The sequence below is a fragment of the Panthera onca genome, chromosome E2, assembly GCF_046562875.1.
Source record: "Panthera onca isolate mPanOnc1 chromosome E2, mPanOnc1 haplotype 2, whole genome shotgun sequence".
In the NCBI taxonomy this organism is placed as follows: domain Eukaryota; kingdom Metazoa; phylum Chordata; class Mammalia; order Carnivora; family Felidae; genus Panthera; species Panthera onca.
In genome coordinates, this window is record NC_138353.1 from 60,841,881 (window position 1) to 60,867,543 (window position 25,663).

The 25,663-nt window shown below is 52.9% G+C and overlaps 1 protein-coding gene across 17 annotated transcripts in view; it reads right to left on the minus strand.

Moving 5' to 3' along the window:
- ANKRD11 (ankyrin repeat domain 11) overlaps positions 1-25,663 on the minus strand; it is a 180,982-nt gene that overhangs the window by 88,959 nt on the left and 66,360 nt on the right. For 14 of the 17 annotated variants that reach the window (XM_078439150.2, XM_078439148.2, XM_078439151.2 and 11 more), the window contains one exon: positions 21,978-22,059. The exons of 1 other annotated variant lie outside the window; for it this stretch is intronic. The gene's annotated coding sequence lies outside the window, so the exon portion shown is untranslated. Of the gene's footprint in view, positions 1-1,880; positions 1,975-3,643; positions 3,866-21,977; positions 22,060-23,142; positions 23,370-25,663 lie in introns of those variants that run through there. 2 more of the 17 variants (XM_078439146.2, XM_078439139.2) reach the window with 2 other exon arrangements.

The window sequence follows — 25,663 nt, forward strand, 5'->3', positions numbered from 1 at the left end:
AGGAACATGGGGGGGGGCTCCTGGGGGTTCAGTCGGTTAAGTGTCCGACACTTGGTTTGAGCTCAGGTCATGATCTCACGGTTCGTAGGTTCGAGCCCCACGTTGGGTTCTGCTCTGACAGCACGGAGCCCGCTTGGGATTCTCTCTCTCTCTTCCTCTCTGTCCCTCCCCTGCTCATGGTCTTTCTCTCCTTCTCTCAAAATAAATAAACTTAAAAAAAAAAAAAAAGTTATGGAACACAATGTCAACCAAGTCATGGAAAATCACTGGCTTGGTCATATTTGCCTGTGAAAGAAACAAAGGGGCGCCAGGGTTTCCTTACTCCTCAGATTTTCATTTTTCTAAGTAAAGCCCTTACTGATTAAAACACAGTGGACTTCAGATGAACAATTTATCTACTTTTAATGTGGGCCAAAAAATAATCCCCGCTGCAAGGTTTTCTATTAACGTAGTGACCAAATGTTAACAATGGATTCCTGCAGAGAACCCCACTTTCAAAAGCCAGGTGGCTAAGAGCCACGAGGCATATACCGCTGCTTACACAGGCGATCCCGGAGAACCTGCCCGAGCTTGTCCCTGGCACCCTCGCCCTCCACACGAGGCTCCCACCCCTCAGACCTGAGACGTGGGAGCGGCACGGCCCCCAGCACCAGGACGGCCAAGGCACCCTGTCCTCGGCCGCGGGCTGCCCCCAGAGGACACGGCACAGCTCTGGGGCGGGGGAGGCCCGGCCTTCCCTTCCCTGGGAGGGTCGCTACAAGCACGGGGCACTCAGAGCTGCCGCGCTCACCGCTCATGCCTGCCTGCCGGGGAACCTGCGGGACCCAAGTAACGACAGAAGGGCAAGTCCTGATCTAGCGACGTCACCTCTTGCCTCGTGGCAGGGGGAAAGAGCAGATAGTTTCACGAGTCACCAACGTTTTCACTTAAGAAAATACGGCCCGACCAGCACGGATTACAGCAAGCCAGAACAGAAACCACAGAGTCATTTTCAGATGACACAATGACTTCTTTTAAACAGCGAGTTCCTAAAATGGAAGCCCGAGGTGAGGACCCCGTTCCATCACTGGCCAGGCTGCAGGCAAGGGGACGTCTGCTCACAGTCGTGTGCCCCAGACGCCGGAATCACCCCTAGGACGCCCCAGGTCAACAGGCAGGAAGGGCTGCGTGACGCGTCCACACAGCACCTTCCTTGCAGAGCCTCCCGGCACCCGCACAGTCCACGCCGGGGGCCCTCCACGTCGTCCTGGAGGGCAAAGAAGCCGCAGAAGGCCGCGTGAAGCGCCAACAGACAGCCTTCCAGACGGGTGGAGGCGTGCGACGCGCACACAGGGCGTGTGGGAAGCGCGGCCCCACAGGCTGACCCAGAAGGGCGGGGAGAGACGGGCCAGGCCGACCGGCCGGCGCAGTCGGGCAGCGAGGCCCAAGCGAGGAAAGGCGCACACCATTTCTGGGACGCGACACCAAGTTAAGAAAACCACAGCAAGTGTGCTGAGTAATGCAGGTGGAATGTAAACACGGGGACAAGGGGCAGGAGGCCGCTACTGGCTACCACGAGCCGCCTCCTGCGGGGAGGGGGGGGTGGGGGCTTTCGGGGTTCACCCAGTGCAGCTGTGAGTTTGAGGCACTTCTATTAAGACTGTACTCAGCTTGTGGACCACTGCTGTGAACAGCCAGTTGGGGGAACAAAGACTGCACTCACCTACTGGGTTCTCTAAAAAAAAAATTATTTTGAACTAATTTAAACTTATTAAAAAAGTGCAGAGTTCCTGTATACCTTTCAGTGGGCTTCCCCTGATGTTACCATCACACGTAATCACAGTAAAATTATCCCCAACTCCAAAGACCCACAGAGGCCACGCTACTAAAAAAGCACAGACCTGACTCCAACGTGACCATCCCACTCTGGTCCAGGCTCCACGCTGTTCTCAGGGTCGGGCTCCCCGGTTCCCCCGGCTGAGTTACTTTTTAATGCTATAAAATGAAACAATACTTTGTAAAATCACATGAAACAGAGCGAAAGCAGTCTCAGCTTTGCCTGCAGGTCTGCCAAATGAGCGGAGTTTACAAGAAATCCTCAAGTGGATTAAAAAGCCAGAACGCTACGTGTGCGCGTCAGCGGGAAACGTTCAGATCCGAGAAGACACAGTTTGAAGGAAACCGTCCAGAGGCCTGTAGAAGCCCCCTGGGGTCTTGGGCGAGCAGGAATCAGCTCACCACCAGCAGGCGAGGAACCACTTACAGGCGAGAAGCAGGGCCTGCTGGGCTCCGACGGCCAGAGAGCAGCACAGGCCCGGGGGTGGGGGGGGTGGGGGGGGTGGCCGTCTAGCCCAAACCTGACCAAGGCCCCGGCCTGCCTCACAGATCCTAAAGGCAAGCCCTGTAAGGAGCAAACTGTTTCCAAGAACTAACTGGATCCTAGAACAAAGCTCAGGAAGATTTTCAGGAATACGAGACTGCAAAACAAGCACCCGAGGAGGCAAAACTGGACGCCCGGCCTCCAGATACTCCTAGACACGGAAGCTGGAACAACGGCACAAAACATACACGAGTACGTGCCGACATAAAGAAACAAAGATGTGCCAGAAGACACACACCTTCCCCGCAAGATGCCCCCCTCTGCCTGCACAGGCGCAGGGCTCCAGGCTTGCTCTGGAGGAAGGGGACAGAAGGGGGCCAGGACTGCACGGGGCAGGAACCTGGCAGTCGCCCCCGTGGCCAGGCGGCTGAGGCTAGCACCCACAGGCCACGGTGACAGCATGCACTCTCAGACCGGATACGAGGAGAGGGCACGCCCCTCTCTGGTCCTCTCTCTCCAAAACCAAAACCCCCATCTACGAAGAAAGCATCAGACAAACCCAAAGACAGGACGTCCTACAGAACACTGGCTGGAGCTCCTCCAAACCGTCAAGGTCACAATGACCAAAAGAGACCGAGAAACGGTCCCGGCCCAGAGGAAACCAAGCTTAGCGAGGACACAGGACGATTCAGTGTGCTGGGTGAGGCTGGGGCCAGAGAAGGGACGTCAGGGAGGAACGGAGGAAATGGGAATCAAGACTGCAGGTGGGGTGAGCAGCAAGGCACTGATGCTGGCTGCTGTTTTAAGGAACGTGCCGTGACTGCAGTGACGTGACTCGCTAGCTACCAGGGGAAGCTGGGAGAGAGGTTTACAGAATTCTCTATTATGTTTACAACTTTTCCAGAAGTCTGAAAGTCTTCCAAAATAAAAGGTGTGTCCAAAAAATACCCCCAGGCATTTTAAGAAATACAACACATACCCCCAGGCATAATAAAGAAAACACAACACAAAGTAAGAAAAACCAATCAAGCGAAACCAGCCCAGAGCTGACAGAGAGGGCCAAAGTAGCAGACGCAGACATTAATCCGTTACTGCACATCTGGGCTCCCAGACTTCAAAAGGCAGCTAGAGGGGCGCCTGGTGGCTCAGGCGGTTACGTGTCTGACTCTTGATTTCGGCTCAGAGCGTGATCTCATGGTTCGTGGGATCGACCCCCCCCCGTGGGGGTGGGGGGCTCTCCACACTGTCAGGGAGGAGCCTGCTTAGGATTCTCTCCCCTGTCATCCCCCTCCTCCGCTGGCAATCCCTCAAAATAAAGTTTAAAAACAAACAAACAAACTTAACTAGAGTCACGCGAGGTGGCAGGAGCCTCCAGAGGTGAAGACTGCCTGTGGGAGAGGAGAGACACCAGGGGAGACCACGGGTGGCAGACGCGTTTGGAAGGCAAGAGGAGGACACTGCGCACAGAGCAGGGGTGACGCGGAGAGAGAGCAGAGCAGGGCCAGCAAGCGGGCCCCTCAAGCACCTCAGCAGCCGGGCGCCCGCAGCGCCACGGAGGCGAGGGACCTGCAGAAAGAAAGCACAGAGAGTTCAGGTTCTGGTGGAAACCGTCAAACTCAGAGGTCCCAGGCCCTCAGTGCACCCCAAGCAAAGACACGACAATGATGCCATGTCCCGGCGCGCCACGGGACACCAAAGAGGTGCCCAATCTGAAAGCGGGGAGAAGAGCCGGGACGGCGGCGGGCCCTTGTGGGGTTGAGGCGAGCACGAGGTCGGGCAGCATCTGTGAGAACCCAGAGAAAGGTATCCATCACCCGTGGGTTCCTCTCCCACTGAAAACTGTTCAGAAACACAGGTGGTGGTGACAGTGACACAAGTCTGGGAGTTCACAAATACCATTCACGGTGCGCTCCCAACGAGTGAGCTGTGAGGTCGGTGTGCTCTGTCGATAAGGGGGGTTACGCACACACACGCGCGTGCACACACAGACACACACAAGATGTGGAAATAAAGACTTTTCCAGGGGCGCCTGGGTGGCTCAGTCAGTAAAGAGTCTGACTTTAGCTCAGGTCATGGTCTTGGGGTTCGTGGGTTCAAGCCCCGCGTCGGGCTCTGTGCCGACAGCTCGGAGCCTGGAGCCTGCTTTGGATTCTGTGTCTCCCTCTCTCTCTGCCCCTCCCCTGCTCACACGCTGTCTGTCTCTCTCTCTCTCAAAAATAAACAAACATTAAATTAAAGGGGCGCCTGGGTGGCTCAGTCGGTTAAGCGGCCGACTTCGGCTCAGGTCGTGATCTCACAGTCCGTGACTTCGAGCCCTGCATTGGGCTCTGTGCTGACAGCTCAGAGCCTGGAGCCTGTTTCAGATTCTGTGTCTCCCTCTCTCTGACCCTCATGCTCTGTCTGTTCATGCTCTGTCTCTCTCTGTCTCAAAAATAAATAAACGTTAAAAAAAATTTTTTTAATGAATAAAAAAAAAAAAAAAAAAAGTTTTCCGGATATACAGAAGCTTCAAGAACCTACAAGAAGCAGAACGGCGCTACAAGAAATGTTGGTGGGGTCCTTCAGCTGGAAGGAGGACACTGGGTGGAAACAGGAGTCTTCGTGAAAAGTGGGGCACCAGAAATCGCAACGACACAGCCAACACCTCAGACTTCCTTTCGTAGGTGGTCTCTTGTTTAAACAAAACAACAGCAATCTAGTATGGAGTTTGCTACTATAGCAAAGCAAAGTGTAAGAAAACAGTTGCAAAAAGACTGGGTGAGGAGACATGGAAAGGTACCATTGTCAGGTTCTTATGCTACGTAAGTGGTACTGGACAGCAGGCTGAAGCCCAGTCATGTCAATAATCACATTAAGTGTCAGTGGTCTAAACCCCCATTAAACATAAACTGGGAAAGGCTGCCAGTTGGATGTCTTTAAAAGGCAAAGCCAACTCCGACAAGGTGGCCTACAAGAAACCCTCTTTAAACATAGAGACAGACTGGGGGGCCCCGGGGACTCAGTCAGTTAAGCGTCGGACCCTTGATCTCAGCTCAGGTCATGATCTCAGTTTGTGGGTTCGAGCCCCGTGTCTGGCTCTGCACTCAGAGTGTGGAGCTGGCTTGGGATTCTCTCTCTCCCTCTCTCTTTCTGCTCCTCCTCTGCTCATTCTCTGTCTCTCAAAGTAAATAAACTTTTTTTTTAATGTTTATTATTTGTTTTTGAGAGAGAAAGAGAGCATGAACAGGGGAGGGGCAGAGAGAGGGAGACACAGAATCCAAAGCAGGCTCCAGGCTCCGAGGTGTCAGCACAGAGCCCGACGCGGGGCTCGAACTCACAAACCACGAGATCACGACCCAAGCTGCAGTCGGACGCTTAACCGACTGAGCCACCCAGGTGTCCAGTAAATAAACTTTTAAAAATAAATAAGGACAAATTGTTTAATCTGAAAAAAATGGAAAAGGATGCATGCTAATCCTAGTCAAAAGAGAGAACAGGCAGTTCAGTATCAAACAGAGTAGACAGCAGAGCCAAGAGTATCACCAGAGGTAAGGTCACCTCGTAGTGAGAAAGCGGCAGAGTCATCAAGGCTGTGACAGCCTCAAATGCACGAGCCGCTAACAACTGAGCTTCAAGATAACTGAAGGAGAAACTGATGGGGCTGCAGAGAGAAATACACAAAACTGCCAACCTCGCCACAGAGCTTAACACCCTTTTCTAAGTGACTGATGGGACGAGTACACAGAGCGTCTGTAAGGAGGGGGGACTGCCCACCCCTGAAGGACAGTAATGAGACTCGTGACCTGGACAGTGGGTTTAGGGTAGATTTCCCCCCTTTTCATGTTTTATTGTATTTTCTACAATAGGTGGAAAAGGGAAATAAGAAAAACCATGTTTGTTTCTTTTCTGAGAACTTCACAATGGACCTCTTGGCCCATTTTCTAAACAAAAGGACAGCATGGGGCACAGGCTGAGGTGCCCAGGTCCCAACTGAGGAACGTTTGCTGAGGATCGGCCTGCAGGCTGCCGTGACTGCACCGCAGAACCTGGCTGCACAGGCTGGTCTCTACTCTGGCAGGGGACAGCCATCGGAAGTGACCCAACACCATCACCAAGCTTGTCGTCATAGACAGCCCCGTGCCCAGGGCCTACCTGTGCTGCTGAATGCCGAACTCCTGGACCAGAACACTCCCTCAAGGGTGCTTTTTTCTGAACACGAAGTTGGCGGGGGGGTGGGGGGGGGGGACACGACCCACTGGAAACAGATTTTAGCCAATTCTGTTACCTAAGCAAGAAAACACTTTTGAGAGTGAACCTGTGTCTGACCTCCCCTGACTATTCGAAAACCTGTGTCTGACCTCCCCTGACTATTTGAAAACCTGTGTCTGACCTCCTAGCATCTGAAATAAATGAATGGCCCTCTGTCATGTCATTTAGCAAAGGCATTTGGATACCAATTTACTCCTTCCTCATGGACCTCAGATGTGACAGAGCTTGAGTTTGATAAAACCAAGTGAACAAGATGCTTCAGCATCAACTCTGAGGAACGACTAGACAATTATCTCAAAGCAACTATGGGCATGAGCCCATACCCATTCCAAAAGCACTTCCCCCGCGACCCTGTACCTGCTCCAGCCGCCCCGCCCCCCCCACTCCAGCAAGAATCAGGGGGCGGGGTCAGGGGGAGAGCGGGCAAGGGTGTAGCTTAATCCACACAGGAAAAGCTGAGAAAAACTAAAAACTGTTCATGGTGACACATAAATGTGTCAAGTGAATGAGCAAAGGGGTGTCCAAGGGTGTGACGGAGCCCTGTCCAGAGCTGCGTGGCTCGGGTCTGAATTCACTCAGCTCTGCTACAGCCAAGGAGAAGCCTGGGGACACCTTCCGTTCGGGTTCACTTGTTCTGTCCTTGTGTAGCCCATCCCTCTCGCCCCCACCCCTGGAAGGAAGTCAACTTTACAGGAGGTGGGGTGGCACGGCCCACAAAGAAGAAAGGCCTGTTTCGAGTTGAAACAAACAAAAACAACTACGAAATAGGGTTTCAAACTAAAGCCTCACCACAAATATTTGGAAATTAAACGTGACTCTTGGATTCTTCGGAGTGGGCTTCAGTCTGAAAGACACCTTTGCTCTTGCTTCTTGAGACTATTTGAAAACCCTAAAATTGCATAGGGAAAAATAACACGAAGACTGTATGAGCTACACTTATTACGAGGTTTACACATGTAATAATGTGCAGATTAGAACAGAGGCATCTCATTTCCCAAAACAGGAAATGACCTAGAATCCTGACACGTTATCTGTTCAAAGAATCTATGATGGCAGGAGAAATTACTTCTATACCTTTCTTTTAATTTCTTAAAGAAAAACATCAAATCTGCTTGCTGAGATTATTACGTTATGCTAGGGTGAGTCTGCTGGTTTGTTCTGTCATAAACCAATCCCGCTTCATTTTCCTGCCCCTGCTCCCTGTGTGCACACGCGTCCACACACACACCTGCACACATCCGGTCCCGAATGGTCTCACAAACCCTGGACACCCCTTGCCAGGGCCCCTTTTCCCACAGGCGTCTCAACTCCATAGTGCCCAAACCACAGCTTCTCCAACCATCTCCTCCTTTCTGTGTCTCCTGTCTCCAAGGGACGCCACTGTCCTTCTGTGACCATACCTCAGGATCTGCTTGCCCTCCTTCCAAGCCCACATTCTGGGAGGCCCTCCCTCAGGCCCTCGGTCCCCGAGCAGCCATGGAGTCAGAGACTTGTGCCTGCCTCCCGGGCTCCCTGACCCACAGCCCTCTTGTAACATATGCTCCTGTCCAGCCCCCTTCAGGACGCCTCCTGGTCCGGCACTCGGCGAGCACTCTGGGTGACACATTCCACACCTGGAGACCTGGCCAGCTTTTACACGGCATCTCGCGCTACCAGAGGCTACATATTTACTCAACAGGAGGAAATACGTCAACGAGAAGTTCCATTTTTATGTGTACAAAAAAACTGATGCCTAAGAGGAATCACAAAGAAAGTTCTCTAAACAGAGACGCATTTAATTCTGAGGGCTACAAATAAGAAAAGCGCAAACTCCGTTTGTCAAAAAGGGAAGTGGGTCCTGACCCACAGCTCTGATTGTGCATCTCCGACGAGGCTGGCAACTCCCAGGGACGCTGCTCCGCGGCCCCTTACACCACGTCCCGACGCGCAGCACGCTCCCGCCAGGCGCTCGGCAGCCTTGCGCACAATCCAGCACGGAGAGGAGGGGCTCAAGGGTCCTTGCAGGACAGCAGGCCCCCTGGTCCACCCCACGACGCGGCCACATTCTAAGACTACAACCCCACCCGGGCTTCCGGGTCAAGGAAAACAGAGCGCCCCAACCCCGCCAAGCCCGCCACACCGCTCTCAACCACCAACGAACTCTTGCCAACACAAAAATGCCTATGACAGAAAAAGTCTTTTCCTATATGGAAAAACCCGAAAAAGATCGTTTCCTATATGGAAATCATATTTTGAAGATATGTACAGGATTTGACATCACAGTTCAGAATAATTGGCCTAAAAAGTCAAAAATAGGAAGTTATTGAGGTACTGACTAAAAGGTCCAGGGTCCTTCTTCCCAATTAAGGCAGATCAGCTCCAGCATCGATGGAAAGTCTGATTCACGGCCTCATCGCAGCCAATTCAGAGACAGGAGTTTTTAGAGAGACCGATATAAGTGGAGTACACAGAACTTCCTAACTTTAACAATTTCTCTTACTGGCAATACGTAATGATGTATTTTAAGTTATTGCAATCCACGTCATCTTTAAATATCCGCAAGATTTGGAAAAACATAGACAAATTTTTTAATCCAGTGGCCAGGTTGAGCTAAAAGACAAGACTAAAGTGAGCGGAGGGAAAGCACATGACTTAAGGAACCCAAGAGAATCCGTCTAGGACAGCAGGTGCGGGTCAGCTCCGAGGAGGGAAGAGCCACGCAAGGGGCCTGCGGGAGCCCCGGGGAAGGGCAGTGCACAGGCGCAGCCTGCGCCGGCCAAAGGCACAGTCAGAGAGGCAGGGAAAAGAGCTCTGTGAGAGCCACACACAAGTCACGGATGTGTGCCGGGCCCATGGGCGCGTGCCCAAAGACAGATGATCTGCACGGCCTCATTTCAAGGGGGCAGAGTTTTACGTTTCCATGAGGGCTCCAGGAGGGGCTCACCACCCAGGGTCCACAGAGTCAGGAGCCCTCTGAAAATGTAGGCCAACGCATGTACTGTGGGGAGAAAATACACGACCAGACCCTCCTAAGCCTGTAAGTGTTCAGTGATAGACAAACACAGGCAGACGTGGCTTGTTGAGCTGTATTTTCCCACAGAGACCAAACAAACAGCTTCAGACAGCTGTTTCCAAGGTGTGGTTTGAGGACCCTACAGATCCCCTGCAGCCCTTTCAAAATGTCTCCCAGGAGAACGCTGCATTTTTAGCTGGGGTAATATTTGCACTGATGATGCAAAGTTGACGGTCTAAATTTCGCTGAAGAACCTCCAGGATAAAGCAATACTTATTAACTTCAGTAGATCCCAAGTCTCTATGCTTCTGGTTTTTATATCCTACGCGACAGAGAAGTATGCAGGAAGCACTTCTGTATACCAAGCAGGTGTCTCCAGCACAAACACTTTTCCAGGGCACATGGGATATTTATGTGTAAGAGTGACTGACATGCAAACTCCAGCTATCCTGCTGTGGCATCTGGCAACTCATGTCTGGAAAATAACAAAACAAGCCTGCCATTACAAGGAAAGCACCTAATTTACTGCCAGTGCAAAACTTATGCACGGTCAAATGTTCGAATTTTGGCGCCCCCCTCCCCGCGCCCCCCCCCCACCCCCCACCCATGCGCAGACAGCTTCTGACAGCTTTCAGGCTCATCTGAGGAGGGGGCGGCTGCAGAAACGAGAGGGACTCTCGGACATGATGAGAGGCAGGACATCGGCATCTGGAAGATCGAAGTTAACTCAGCACAAACCCAAACTCACACCACCAACGCACACGGCTGCAGAACCGAACGCGAGGGAAGACGCAGTCACAAGGCTGGACAGACCAGGGGGCTCCAAGGAGCAGCGGCCCCCCGGCCCCCCACCCCTGGCCAAGGGGAGCTCCACGGGACTGGTGACCTTCAGCACGCAGACAGCCGTCTGTGGAGTGTGGGTGTCGTTTCAAAGAACATCTCCAAAATTAAGCCAAAAATGATTCCAGTGCTCTTCCCTCTTCCAACTACACATTTTCTTTGCTTACTTTAACCAACTTTTTATTTCGGAAAATGTAGTTGTTTTAGCAAAACCGTGTTATACAGTGGGTTTGTTATCCGTGATTTTAAGTACAATTAGTAAGCAAATGTTTTATTAACAGACATACCTATTATACGTACAGACAAGAGTTTTTTGGACTTCTCCGTGTTTACAACATAAAGGGTTTCTGAGCCGCACAGCATGAGGACAGAGCCCAGGAACAAAAGGAGCGTGGCGATGCCACCACCCCGGCCCCGCCTCCATCACACAGCCTGCCAGGGCCCGGGAACACTGTCCCCTCGATGAGACGAGAGAAAAGGTGTACGCATACAAAATCTGAGTGTTTAAAAGAAACGCTGGCTTCCAGACTCCTTGGGGGGGCTCCAGATGGCCTTGTTCCACAGGCACCACGGAGGTGTGCCTGACCCCACCCGCTGGACCTTTCTGCACCCGTGCTCCTGCAGAGACCGGAAATGCCTCTGACTGAGGTGTGTGGAGACCAGAGAGCGCGCCCTGCGGGCTACAGGTCAGGCACACAAGGAGCCAGCCTAGGGGCCTCTGGCTGAGGCACGTCTCTGACTTCGTCCTTTTTGCTCAGCAAGAAAGAGACACCATTTTAAATTTCACAGCGTCCTTTTGTGAGCCCGACCCCAGTAACATCCTCTGAGTGTCAAGAGGAAAATGATCCAGAATCCTGTAACGCAGGTGTCTCCGAATTTACAGACGAGGAAACGAAGGTCGACGTGGGAGCGGCGAGGAGGAGTGAGCTGACTGAGTCCAAGTCGCCCAGGCTGGTTACCAGCACCAGGCCAGCCCTCCTTGCAGTGATGTGCGCTCTGCCAGCCAGGCAGGAAGGCAAGGAGGCCTGAGCGGCAATCCTGGTGCTGAGTCAGGATACAGAGCCTACTCCCAAAACCGACCAGAAAGGACCACAAGGCATTCTATGTGGTGACCAAGTGAATACAATTAAAATTGTTTACGGAGAATCTGGTGACATCTTGAAACAGGTAAAACCCCCAGTGAACCCCAAGTGTTCTACACCGGGGTGGAGAATCGCGAGTCTAGTCTGCGGGAGAGAAGCTAAGTGCCGTGGACGTGGGCACACTGCAGGACAGACTCAAGTGCGCTTCCTAAGGGGTCCCGGCAAGGGCCTTGCACGTCTGTGGACCAGGAGGTGGCCCGCAGGGGCTCCAGGGAGACCACAGCCTGGGGCTGCCCTCCCTGGGAGGGTCTCCTGAGGCGGACACCTCTTCAGACTGCTGGGCAGACACCTGAGCAGGACGTGCGGAGAAATGCAGGAGGGGCAGGAGAAACTCGGCCCCTGCTCACCCCAAATCCCACTCCTGCCCCAGTCCCTGTCCCACCCCCAAGCCCCTCCCCCCCCCCCCCCCCCCCCCCAAGCAACAACCTCAAGTTACGTTTGGTCTGTTTTAAATTCACGACAACCTGGAGCACGTAGGTCTGGCCAACTGTGAAGGGCCCGAGCGCGGGCTCTCTGGACGCGGGGACACTCCGGGTGGGGGGTGCGAGGCAGGCTGGAGGCGCAAACCAGAGACCCCGTGGCGTCACCCATCGGCTGTGGAGAGTGCACCGACTGGGTCACCCGGACGAGCTGGACGGTGGGAAACCGCAGCGATGCTTTTCCAGTAACGCGCACAGCAATCCTTGGAGCTCCACAGTGTGAGAGGTAAAACGCTTGCCGCGAAGCCCTCGCTGCCAGGAAGACTCCCCCTGCCCCGTGCCCGACAGGCTCACTCTCTCTGCTCTCGACAGACTGTCGAATACCCAACACGTGCCAACCCGCACCAGGCACAGGGACGCTTCCAAACAATCACCGCGTGGCCCTGTCACTTGCCAGTCTCAGGGTGACCCTATGAGAACTCAGAACCGGTCTGTCCCAACCAACTGGCCTCACTTCCTGGACGGTCTGTGCTGCCCGGGGGGAGACGCCTCGATAGAAGCCAAAATCCCCCAGGTTTACAGGTAAACTGAACAACATTTCAGTTCCAGTTCAACATCTGTGGAACTTAACGAGCGTTCAGCCAGGATTAGGCAGCTGATAGTGGCTTAAAAAGTACTTCTCCATCAAAATGACGTGGTTTGTTCAACTTATTCTCTGTCCTCATCATTGACATGGATTAATCTTTTTTTTTCTTGATGATTTGAGACTGTAAAAGTTCTCCAGCTCTGGCTTAACAAAATTTTGCAGATCCAAAAGAAAAAAGGAAAACAAGTGCTTCCCCAAACAACAGTGTCAAGCACCCACACACAGACGCCCACTGCCTGCAGGGAGGGTGGAGAGTGCGCGCTGCAGGGCACACGAAGGGGCAGGGAGGGGCAGGGCTGTGCGGGGACGCAGCACCAGGGGCCAGACCCACGACAGGACCAGAAGCGAGGAGCAGCCGGCCTGGCCTCACTGGGGGGCAGCACGGCTCGCTGGGAACAGTCACCTGAGGAAAAGAGTCCTCTAGGAAGTCAGTCGTCGGCACAGACCTATGGGCCGGCGGTGCCCCAGCCTTGGGAACACAGACGCCCCAGGCACCTGTGAGCCTGCACAGCACAGGCCCCAGGAAGGGAGCCAAAGGGAGAACACCTGGTCCTGTGTGAGGCTCCTCGGATGTCACGGGACACGGGGCACACCGTCGCACGCAGTCCCTCTAAGGCCCTTCGGGAACGAAGCATCAGGTTAAAGGGTCGGAGGCAAACAGCAGGCCACGCTCTGTCCTGAGGCCGATGCAGCCCTGCCCCCGAGAGGACCCCCGAGCGGGAGGCGCTCCGAGCATCCCCAAGTCCACACCCCCCCAGCACGGGGTTTCAGGAGCGCCGAGGCCGAGGCCGGAGGCTGTGCTCCCCGGTCCCGACCCCACAGGGCTGTTCTGACAGCCCAGGTGGAGACAGTGCCACGTCAAGGCACTGCTGGGCCCTGGCTGGCACTCCCTTCTCGGGAGCAGGCAACGTGCGCTCCTTGGCAGGACCACCGGAAATGCGGCGTGTCGTTTTAAAAGAACTGAACGTCGCACTTGTGGAAAGCAGCATCTAATGGTTTCTCCTCTCCAGGAGGCACCTGGGCCACGGTCAAGGGCAGGAGCTTCCCGGCACACCGCCTGCCACAGCCTGGTGACACCTGGGCAAAGCGGGAGAGAAAACCTAACAAAATTTCTCTCCTTTAGCATTTCCTCACAGTCATAGTCTTTTTTAAGATTTTACTTTCAGTCATCTCTACGCCCAATGTGGGACTCGAACTCACAACCCCCAGATGAAGAGCTGCACACTCATCCAACTGAGCCAGCCAGGCGCCCTGTCCCCACAGTTCTTTCTAAATGAATCCCAGAGCAGCTCTTCCCCCAGAATCTGTGCCCTCAAATAATTTTCAGCAGCTTATAATAGATGCCCTACTTAGGTAATAAAGAGAAAATACACTGTGGTGCACATTTGCAAAACAGCTAGTGATAGAGCAGTGACTTCCCTACCACACTTCCTGGGGACAGAGCCGATTACGTTCAAGGCAAGGTGTGTGCCTGGGGCTCCTTATCAGGAAAGGCGCTACTGGGTATCCTCGGGACCCACCCAGACACCCCAGGCACTTGGGGCGCTATGCCCTCCTGTGCCCCCCCCAGCCCTCCCCCAGACTAGATGAATCATGGTGAATCTCAACTGGTCTCCAGCAAAACTTCAACCAGACAATCACCAAGGTCCTGAATCCAGTGATGCACTTTGTTTTCTGTTTCTTAATTACAAACACACAGCAAGGGGTTAGTGCAATGAGTCAGAAGTCCACTTACTCTGGACTAGCACATACAGAACAGCCTCCAGGAAGACCCATTTTACACCACACTATGACCACAGCACTGTCCCCAGGCCTCACACAAAAGCAGGGGCACACGCTTATTAACAAGGGACAGGACCACCTCCCTGGCACTCCCTGCAGTGGGGAAAAAGAACCCAGTTACAAACCACCCAGAGTGCTCTTGGACTTACAGGCAATCCTGGAGGAGAAACAGAAGTTCACAGCCCCCAGAAGGACGTGAGCTATGGATAAAGGACACTGTGGTGAGGGAGACAGACGCACCCCTGCTGCTCAGGACCTCAGGGGACAGAAAGGGCAAGGACAGCGCGCAGTGGGACAGCAGACTTGGAGCAGGCAAAATGCAGCACGAGCCTGCACAGAACGATCAGGAGAAAGACTTCCTTCAACAAGACGGGCCTAAGCGTCTCCCCTGAGCTCACCAAGCACAACTGAGGACACGACACAGAGCCGTGCCCCCCGCCAGGCTGTGCCCCACTGGGGTGTGCCGGTTCCAAAACAAAGATGCTCCGGGAGGCAGCGGCAGACAGCAAAGAGAGGAGAGGTGAGGGGCGCGGAGAGAGCGGACGGGGAGAGGACGGGCAGGGAAAAACTCAGAGAGCCCAGCAGGACTGACCACTGCCACGTGCCTCTCCCGCTGGCCCGGCCCCCCTCCCTGCCCCTGGGCCACTGACAGCACAGAAGGAGCAGAGAAATTCACGGCTTTGTTCACAGGCTAACATTCCATCTTCATTTAACTTATTAAAAAAAAAAAAAAAAAAAAAAGAGCCAGACTGATGGGTCACGGACGAGGATCTCATGAACAGTGTGGGGGAAACCATGGTTGTCCCCCAGCAGCTACAGACACACACGGTGGTGCTACTCCCCCTCAAGTCGACCCCGGACACCAACAGCAAGGACTCCCAGACAAACGTGCATGCGTGTGACCACGGCCCCAGCTGGCAGGGCTCTGAGGGTGTGGTTCCGGTTCAAAAGTATTGGGTACACGCAGTCAGCAAACCAACACTGGGTGAGCTGCCGGCCAGGAAACCTCACACTGGCATCGGCCACCGCAGGCCTGTACGAGGTTCTCCACGGATGAGGCCACGGCCCTCAGGACGCGGCTGCACTGTGTAAATGCCAGGGGCAAGCCTTCCAAGTCTACTTGTCTCAGGCTGCCAGGTGAATGGAGACAAGGGGAAAAGGCATGCAAAGCACCACCCAGGCTGGTAAGTGGCCTGACCAGGCAGAAAAGGCCAGACGCAGCAGACAGGTCCCTGGACAACAGAGAAGGAAAAGGATGACAGGCAGGAGGCCCTTAGAAATGGGCCTCACCCTGGACCCAGGTTTCACGGATTCTGCTCCCAGGCCTTGTTCTGGACCTGGCCCGTTTTCAGTGCATCACTTCCGCCCAGGACCAAAGGCTTGAGAGCATCAGGTGCTGGGGATGAGACTTCACCCTCCACCCCCCCACGCACAGACGTTAAATACGAGCAAACGTACCCGTGGCACAACCATGGGACAAATTTAAAAGAGGGTTCCCAGGAAAGCCAGCTGCTGCAGAAAACCCATACGGCCTACTCCCTTCCTGGACACGCCAGCACCTTGACCCTTCCCACCAGCTTACTCCTATCTTCCCTGAAGTCAAACGCTAACACAACTATCTCTTGCGTTCACGTAGGGACCCGAGACTCGAACGCTCACTCTGCCACCGATCAGCTACGGCACCTCGAAAACCCTACTGTTCAACATCTTTGAGGCCTAGAATCTTAGGGAAAAAATGTGGAGGGGCACCTGGGTGGTTCAGTCGGTTGAGAGTCTGACTTCAGCTCAGGTCACAGTCTCACGGCTCGTGGGTTCGAGCCCCACATCAGGCTCTGTGGTGACAGATAAATAAATTTTTAAAAAAAATTTTTTTTCAATGTGGAAAATGCTACCTATTTTCTCGGGAAAACCCAAGAAAAGTAGGGGGGAAAAAGGACGTAAAGTGAGGTAACTGGGAGATGCGAGTCAGCAGGTGCTCTGGAGTGAGATTCCTCTACAGGTGGGGGACATAGAAGCCCAACCCTGGCCTCTGGTGAGGTGGTTCCCAGGGAAGACTGAACAGAAACCCCAAAGAACAGCAGACCTGGGTGAAGGGCGCCAGAGAGCCAGCCCACAGAACAGGGCCAGGCAACAGGGGACTCAGAGGAAAGGGCTTCAAACACAAAGGGATTTTTTTAATGTGAGCCGACACACCTGATCATAGCTTTTCCTACAAAAACCAGTCAAAATAGAGTTTCTCTAGCTACACCGCCCCAGGCTCACCTACAAACCTGTCTGTCCCAGACACGTCTGTGGCCACGGAACTCAGGCCCAAAGACTGGCTCCGTGATCCCAGGCTGAAGACCAGCCAGCGGGCTGCAGCGCCCCATTCACAAGCGTGCTCGGGGGCCCGCTGTGTCTCCGTCCCTTCCCCACGAGCTGTGGCCGGTATTCCCGCGGGTCCCCTGTAAGTCGCTCTGCCCACGAAAGTGCAAAAGCACATTAGAAAACGGGCGCCGACGGTGTCGGGGGAGGTGAGCCAGACTGCAAACTTTTGAAAAGAACGAAAATGGCTTTTTATGTGAATGGAAGTTTTAATTATAACACTGAAGTTTAAAACACGGTGTTTCCAGGCCAGGATACCCTGGAGCTCCACAGGGTTTCTTCAATCAAATGTGGTCACACCTCAACGGGCGTCTCCATCTCCTTCGCACTTCTCAACGCTCCGTGCTGCTCTGCCACAGGGCCGAGGTCAGCACAAAACAGGCACCGGACCGGTCACCTGAGCACCACCTGACGCTCTTGTGGGATCACCTGCCTCCAAGGCAGCATCTTGTCAGCCACTAGGATGCAGGGTTTAACTCTGGTTCCCACTAACAAAAAATGAACCAGAACAAACTGTAAAGAGGCTGACTGCATCCAGGAGATGAAGAAAATGGACAGAGGAGAAGACTCAGGAGAAGCAGCGGCGGGAGCGACTCGGCCAGGCCCACAGAGCAGGTGCAGGACGCCTGCCCAGCTGGGGCGGCCACCAGGCGAGCGTATCCCGCCCCGCCCCCGCCGGCCCCCAGAGGCCCGGAGCTGCAGGATAACGCTGTCTTCACCCACCGCCCCCCAAAATTACCCTTCTGCCTTTCCGCCCTCCAAAAATACCCAGGGTTCACACCGATGCTGCTCCCTTCTGGCGTTCAGAGATGGACAAGGGACCCAGGGTTTATTTTTTCCAAGAAACAAAACCATCCGTTAGCAAAAGGTGACAAAGTCAAAAGCTTTAAAAGGCAAGTGTCATTTCATTTCCCAAGAACCTTTCCTCGTTTCCCTTACTTCTTTCCCTCCTTCCCTATTCTTGCCCAAGCAGAATGTCCTCCAAGCCCACAGGAGCTTCCACCCAGGTCCAAGGCGGGGAAATCCAAGCTTCGACTGAAGGGGGAGGGGACACAGAGCTACAAAAGAGAACACGGAGCAGTCAGTGTCAAGGAAGAAAGCGCATGCGTACGCACAGTGCATCCGTGTCTGGAAGCAGAGCCTTCCACGCCGGGTCACACGGCGAGCAGAGCCCTGGCAGCCGCCCACTGCCAAAGTCAACACGCTCTGCCCGCCCGGCCTCCACACTCGGCTGCCTTCGAGCCAGGTGCCCAGGAGGGGGACCTGCCTGGCCCGAGGCTCAGGACTCCGTGCTGGCACTTGCCCCGCAGTGGCAAGCACGGTCATGTGGGGACGGCAAAAGTTTCTGGGGAAAAGTGCATGGACACACTGTTAATTTTTATATTAACCAAAAAACATGCATTTAATGAATTCTAATTCTAATGACATCTAATTTACGTAGCTGAAGGGAGCCTAGTCAAAGAGTATTCTCTAGAACTAAATACACAATAAAAATTTATCACACTAAAAAATTCAGGAAATTATACTGGCACAATTAATTAGCTACACATATCTCCAAGCAAAGTGTGCTTTGTTATCTATTTTTAAACCCTAGCAAAACCTCTTTGTTAAAAACTCAAATGAATTAGCATCAGGACCTACAAGTTCCTTACAACCTGCAAATCCAACCCAGCACTGCTCACGGTCCGTGGCGGCACGTAGAGCTCACAGGCAACCACTTGTGCTGTGACCATGAACTGCACCTAACGGCCAAGGCAAATCGGGCTGGCGGTCAGGTCAGAAGAACTTCCACTCCTACCACACAAACTCACGAGAGCCTCTCTCTGTTTCAATACCGGATGGCATCGTACTCTGGGTCCAGAGGGCGCCCTCCAAGCTTGCTGCTCGGGTGGGGTCCCTGGTGTCGCCAGTGCACGGACAGCCGGCACAGGGGCACCCGGTTCTGCCATCAGCAAGACTGCTGGTCCCTGTGCTTGGAGGACACAGGCCACGTGCAGCCATGCACACCTCTCCACATTGAGTACCACCTATAGGGACACCCAGCTCAGCATCACATCCAGGGAACCTGAAACTATGCCCTGCAAGTTCAGTGTTTCAGAAAGTCACAAAGCGACCATTTTTTTCTATTTAGAGGTGTTCAAACTAACAGTATAAACCATTAAAATCTACACCTCTGTTCATGTAAACACTACCTGTGGGGCACCTGGGTGGCTCAGTGAACGCACTGAGCATCAGACTTCGGCTCAGGTCATGGTCTCGTGGTTCGTGAGTTCGAGCCCCACGCTGGGCTGGCTGCTATCAGCCCAGAGCCCACTTTGGATCCTCTGTCCCCCTCTCTCTCCCCTCCCCCACTTGTGCTTTTCCAAAAATAAATAAATATTTTTTAAAAAAACACTTGTTTTATTATTATAACATGCTACTTTCAGAAATTATTTTGTTTTTGGAAACATAATTCCGAACTCCTGTTTCGCAGCAAGCATGAGTGTAACACTTACACACGCTGCCAGGGGTCAGGGCCGGGAGACAAGTCTGACTCACGTGCACACACTCTCCCCTACCCCTGGTGAAGTGGGAGCCGCTATGAGCCCTGCTCTGGAGAGGCAGGGACCCTCTACCAAGAAATGTTAGCAAAGCAAGAATCACACCAGCTGTCAGCTGAAACTAGCTTTATGCTAAACAAAGGTTTAAAAACTTATCTGATTATTTTAAAGCTTACATTTTCATAGAGTTTTATTCCCATTTACAGGGCCACTTAATCTCAGAAGAAATCTTTAAGATGGGTGTCACCATTACCGCTTCACAGGGGAGGAGCCCAAGGACTGAATGCAGAAAGCCAAGTCACAGAGCAGCCCGGCACATACAGGCTGTCTCAGACCCTGTACCGGAGTCATGCTTGAAACAACTCAGGGCGGGACCAGCCCAGAACCATCCAAACTGGGCGCCTAAATGATGCTCAGACAGAGACGAGAGCACAGGATTAAATACTCTGGGATTTAGCAAGCCCACCTCTTCTCCTACCTGACCTAAATGGCTCATATTCGACCTTAGGGGGTCAAAATGAAAATTAATTACTGATGTGAATAACCGTGAAAAACTACTAGAGAGCCTATAATCATTCTGTTTTTCAGATTCTGCCTTTTGATTCCAGGAATGGTCACGGAGGGCAGACCTCAGCAAGCGGCACACTGCTATGGGCCTGGCCCTGCTGCCACACACAGCGGGGCCACTCCCCAAGAGGTGGCCCAGCCTCCCTGCAGCCACAACACGCCTCACATTAACAGGAACCTTTATCTTTATTCAATCCAAACACTAGTCTTTTCTTTAAACAGTCCTTTGTTAAAAGATTATTACAATCAATATTACCTGAGTATTTATGGTTCACGGAAGTAATAAATGGCATGAGACACCCTGGGTTATTCTTGTGATATGGTCAAAAAAGTCAATCCTTCCTATGTTGAAAACCTTCTAAATGTTAACACATCTATTAACTCCACACCCCTGGGCCAGCCCAAGAATTTGCCGGCAAAGAGTTGCTAGTAACTTGTTTTCTTTTAAACAGGAAATACATTATTTTGAATCACCAAAGACTTACTAAAAGCCTAATTTAAGTGACGTTTCCTTTTTCCTCATTATAAATTAAGACCAACATTACAGTTTTCAAACAAACACAGAGCTCAGCCTCCCGGTGTGAGTGGGTTCGGTTCTCCCTCTGCCTCACCTTTTCCTTCTCTCCTGGACCTAGTCTCTCCGTGGCTGCCCCACTGCCTATGACGAACACACACACACACACCACCACCACCACCACCCCCACCCCCACCCCCCCCCCAGGGAAACTACCCTGGGGAGCCCCCCGCAGGGCGTTACAAAGCACCCCACCGCCCCACCTGATCAGCAACGCCTCCACTGGCCACACTGGCTTCTTTCTAAGCATTAACCATCCTGCAGATTAAGGGAGGACAATTCTAGGCCTACTCTCAGGGGCATCCAAGATTCCCGTGCCGTCAAACCTTATCGCCATTTCCAAGGAAATACTTTGGTCAAGTCAAAGGGACAGGCCAGGAAGCTTCCACGAGGCCTGATTCAGTGATGGCTGAGATAAAGGACACTCCACACCAAAGACGCAGAGGGAAAGGTCTCTTTCATGTCTGCTAGGAACAACAATGCAAAATGGGTTAACACATCTTTGGATGGTTCGCTTTAAGACACTAATGCCTGGCGTAGGTATGAGACACGAAAATCGACCGAGAGTTTTCTTTTCAATCTTTAGCGATCTACACTCCAGAGGAAATAAATGCCTTGCAGCGCAACAATGTCCCCAAGGTGGGGAGGGGACTCGGTCCTGGAGCAATAGACGCCGCACCAGACCTGAACCTGGGGTCTTCGGGGGTAAAGTTGCCCCTCCTCTCAAAAACCTTGCCAGTGGTTCCCAGAAGGAAGCAGCAAGTAAGCAGGGCAACCTGGCCAAAGATCCCATTCCTTACCCACCAACCACAAGAGCTGGCCTCGAGCTTCCAGGGATACCGCCAGTAGCTGCCCAAACACACAGGACACCAGACCTGAGCACAGCCAGGCCCCCACTGCTTCCCCCAGAGGTGGGAACAATCCTCAGACTCAAAAAGCTCTTCTTCACGCCAGGTGTTCATGCAATGTGCACAGAGCACAAAACAAAGTAGTCAGTACAGGGTCCCGATGGTCTCCAGACCCCTTGAGCACAGAGCACTTTAGATAAAGAGGTTGAGCAGGGGCCCCTGGGCGGCCCAGTCCGGTGAGCGTCACTCTTGATTTTTGGCTTCGGTCATGACCCCAGGATCGTGGGATCGAGCCCCATGTCAGGCTCCAAGCTCAGTGTGGAGCCTGCCTGAGATTCTCTCCCTCTTTCCCTCCCACCCTCCTCCCTTTTCCCCTGCTCACGCTCTCTATCAGTCAATCAATCAATCAATTAATCAATCAATGAAAATAAAGAGGCTGAACAGAAATAAACCCCCTTCGCGGGCCAGTCTACCAGCCTGGGCTCCACAGAACCGTGTCACTGGGAAACCAGAGTGCCGGTTATCAGCCCACAGTTCACCACCACTTCTCGGAGACACCCTCATCTGAGTGAGGTCCAGGACAAGCCCCACAACACCCGGCCAGCACCATCAAGCCCGAGAAGGCCCACGTGGAAGTCCACCATGATTTTCATGCCCCTTCTTACAAAGCAAAGAAAATAGCAAACTGATGAATAGCAGTGCAATAAAATATTTACCGATTCCATAGCTGAAAGCTGACGCTGACGAAGACTGTATCTGAAATCCAAGGGGGCGCGTCCCCGATGGGCGCTGTGTGTTCTGAAACGAGAGAGCAACATCAGCTTATTATACGTCTCTACCTCAGGTCTCTGTCTCATCTCAGTCTCTCCATGAGGGGCAACCACGTACTTCCCTGCCGGCTTCCTTCATGTCACGGAACTAAGCACAAGAGGGTTTGAAACGTGTGTCTGGCTGGTGTGGGCTACAAAGGGAGAACGGGCCCAGGAAAGATGCTCGCGCTTGATGATTTGCGTCAGGACACCATCCAAATGGGAACCTCTGTTCTCAGTAATGCTTCCTGGAAAGCAGTGCCCGGAGAGGCCAGGTTCAGGAAAGAACCCTCAGTGGCCCACGGGTCTCCTTGGAGATGGGGCTTCAGGACTGGGACCTCGAAGGGACCATTCAGAGACTTTTCTCTTTACGTGGAATTTGACGGAAATCTCGCAATTACTAAGGCTTTGTCAAAGTTCTGCATTTTGCATCTTCTAGGGACATCCTGTTGCGGGCAGAAGAAAACGCAAATTCTCCCTCTGGCTCACAGAGCCCCGATGACCGGCCTCCCACAGCACCTGCTGCCCCCCACCCCGTGTTCAGCCTCCACCTGGAGGCCTGAACCTTAACAAATAAATCAAGTGGCCGCTGGGGCCTTGTCAGTAAGAAAAGGAGAGATTACGGCACAGTATCACGAAGAAACCTGGCTGAATAAAACTGTATCATCTCCTAGGAGGGCTCTGAGACCTTCAAGAATAAACCAAGACAGGGGCGCCTGGGTGGCGCAGTCGGTTAAGCGTCCGACTTCAGCCAGGTCGCGATCTCGCGGTCCGTGAGTTCGAGCCCCGCGTCAGGCTCTGGGCTGATGGCTCGGAGCCTGGAGCCTGGAGCCTGTTTCCGATTCTGTGTCTCCCTCTCTCTCTGCCCCTCCCCCGTTCATGCTCTGTCTCTCTGTGTCCCAAAAATAAAAAAAAAAATAAAATAAAAAAAAACCGTTGAAAAGAATAAACCAAGACAGTAACAAGAAAAAACACCACTAACTCACAACCCTTTTTCCACAACCCCATCAGAACATCACACTCTCTTCTGTCTCCAAACACATCGAAAGTATGGAGTCACTAAGGGACTCACACTGGTGGACAAGAGGCAGGAGAAGGCTCTGTCTCAGACACGGCATTCACATGAAGCAGGATCCCAAGTTCCACCCTCAGAGTGCTGAAGATCTCTGGTGTCTTGGTCAGTGCTTACAGCTGGGTGTGTTTGCAAACACAGAGCGAGGGTTTTCTGTCCCTGTATTCCTGCACAGGGCTTCTCGAAGCTGGCACGACCTCAAGCACTGATAAACACAAGCAAGGAAAAGCAAATCCCAGTACACCACACAGCTTGGTTTTATTGAAAAGCAACAAGTATGTGATTAAGCTTTTCAATTTTCTTTAAAGACAGTTACGGGGGCGTCTGGGTGGCTCAGTCGGTCGAGCATCCGACTTCAGCTCAGATCATGATCTCACAGTTCCTGAGTTCAAGCCCCATGTCGGGCTCTGTGATGACAGCTCAGAGCCTGGAGCCTGCTTCGGATTCTGTGTGTGTCTCTCTCTGATCCTCCCCTGCTTATGCTCGCACGCTCTCTCTCTCTCTCAAAAATAAAATAAACGTTAAAAAAAAAAAGTTACAGAACAACACAGAATGCATGATGAATACCTACACCAGGAATACAGCAAATAATAACATCTACCATTACAGTTTTGAAGAAAATTGAGGTAGTCTTAATCCAAGGCTTCTCAAACTCAGCAGCACTGGCATTCAAGGCTAGGTCACCCTCTGCGTCCTGGGCACTGGAGGAAGGTGCTGACTAGCAGTCCTGACCTGGAGCCCACCAGATGCCAGCAGCACCCCCCAGGCTGTGACCACCGGAACGTCTGGGGACACTGTCACAAACCCCCCTGAAGGGCAGAGAACCAGGGCTGTACATCCACCTGCGATTTGACAAAACAGGAAACCAAATCAGGTTTAGTTGTCTGTGGTCATGCAGGGAATTCAAAGCAAGTTGCAAAGAGCACCCAGGTCTCCTAAATCCTCGTCTAAAAGTCTTACCAGTCTAAGGGAAAATGCTTTAGGAATTAACCCAATTATGTCTGGAAGACAATGCAAATTAAGAGCCTCCAAAACATTTATGCCTTTTGGCAGAGAAACCCCATTTCTGAGGAGTGCACACCGAAGAAACATTCTGATACGGAAACGGCTTCATGTAGCATACATGTTCACATCAAAACCCCTGCGGCCACGACAATCAGGCTCCGTTGTCAAACAGAACTGCACCGGACCGCACCGTTATTGCAGGCTTACAGCTACAGGGGTTCACAGGGCACGCCCCCCCCCCCCCCCCCCGCCCCAGAAGTAAAGAGATCGGTGAGGACAGAGCACAGGCGAAGACCGCGGAGACGTGAAAAGCCAGTGTCCGACACAGCTGGTGGGCGACTGGGAGGGGCTGAAGAAGCACTCCACAGACGGGGCAGGGGCCCACCCCTGTCTGAGGGCAAGGCCGTCACAACGCACGGCCTCGCGGAGAATCCACCTAAAGCAACAGGGAAATGTTCCCGCCGAGACTGGCAGGATGCACGAGGCAAGAATCACAAGTGCCGAAGTCTGATGTGTGCCGTCTGTGCGAGAAAAACGACACAGATTCTTTACTTTTTATTCATTTATCATGAGAGAGAGCGTGAGCGAGGGAGGGGCGGTGAGAGAGACAGAGACAGACTCCCAAGCAGGCTCCACGCCGCTCAGTGCGCAGCCCGACTCAGGGCTGGATACCCAGGACTGTGAGGCCGTGACGTGAGCTGAAATCAAGAGTCAGACTCTACATCGGCTGAGCCACGCGGTGCCCTGAAAATGAGTTTTTAAAATAAACAGATGCATAGCCATAAAGAAAATCAAAAAAGGGAAACTCTGTAGACCAAACACTGGGAAATTCCAGAAAGTCAGGAGAATCAAAGCATGAAATCAAAGCAGAGAAAGTGACTGGGAGCGCACTGTGAGAACGGGGGGGGGGGGGGGGGGGGGGGGGGGGGGCGTGGCGGGGGAGGGCACAATCACAGGAAGTGTACAAGACCACATTGTACAAAACCAGCTGGCTTGGGGAACCTGGGTGGCTCAGTCAGTTGAATGTCCGACTTCGGCTCAGGTCATGATCTCGCGGTCTGTGAGTTCGAGCCCCGTGTCGGGCGCTATGCTGACAGCTCAGAGCCTGGAGCCTGCTTTGGATTCAGTGTCTCCCTCTCTCTCTGCCCCTCCCCTGCTCGCTTGCTCTCTCTCTCTCTCTCTCTCTCTCTCTCTCTCTCTGTCAAAAATAAATAAACACTAAAAAAATTTTTTTAAAAAAACAAAAACAAAACCAGCCGGCTCTTCCCAGGCAGGACCAACCCAGACTCCACCAACCACCACCCCACGCTGCCTTTCAAGAGGTTCCCCAGCACCCCGACTCCCTGCTCACCCTCAATATGGTACGTCACCACGAGGAACAGTCTTTTAGACATCACGCACACACACACATCTTGAAATCCTGATTAATGAGGACGTAAAAACAACTTTTCTGAGGGTCTAAGTCAGGAAATAGTACCGGTTATCTCCAGCTCTTAGCAAACTCATCGAATTCCAA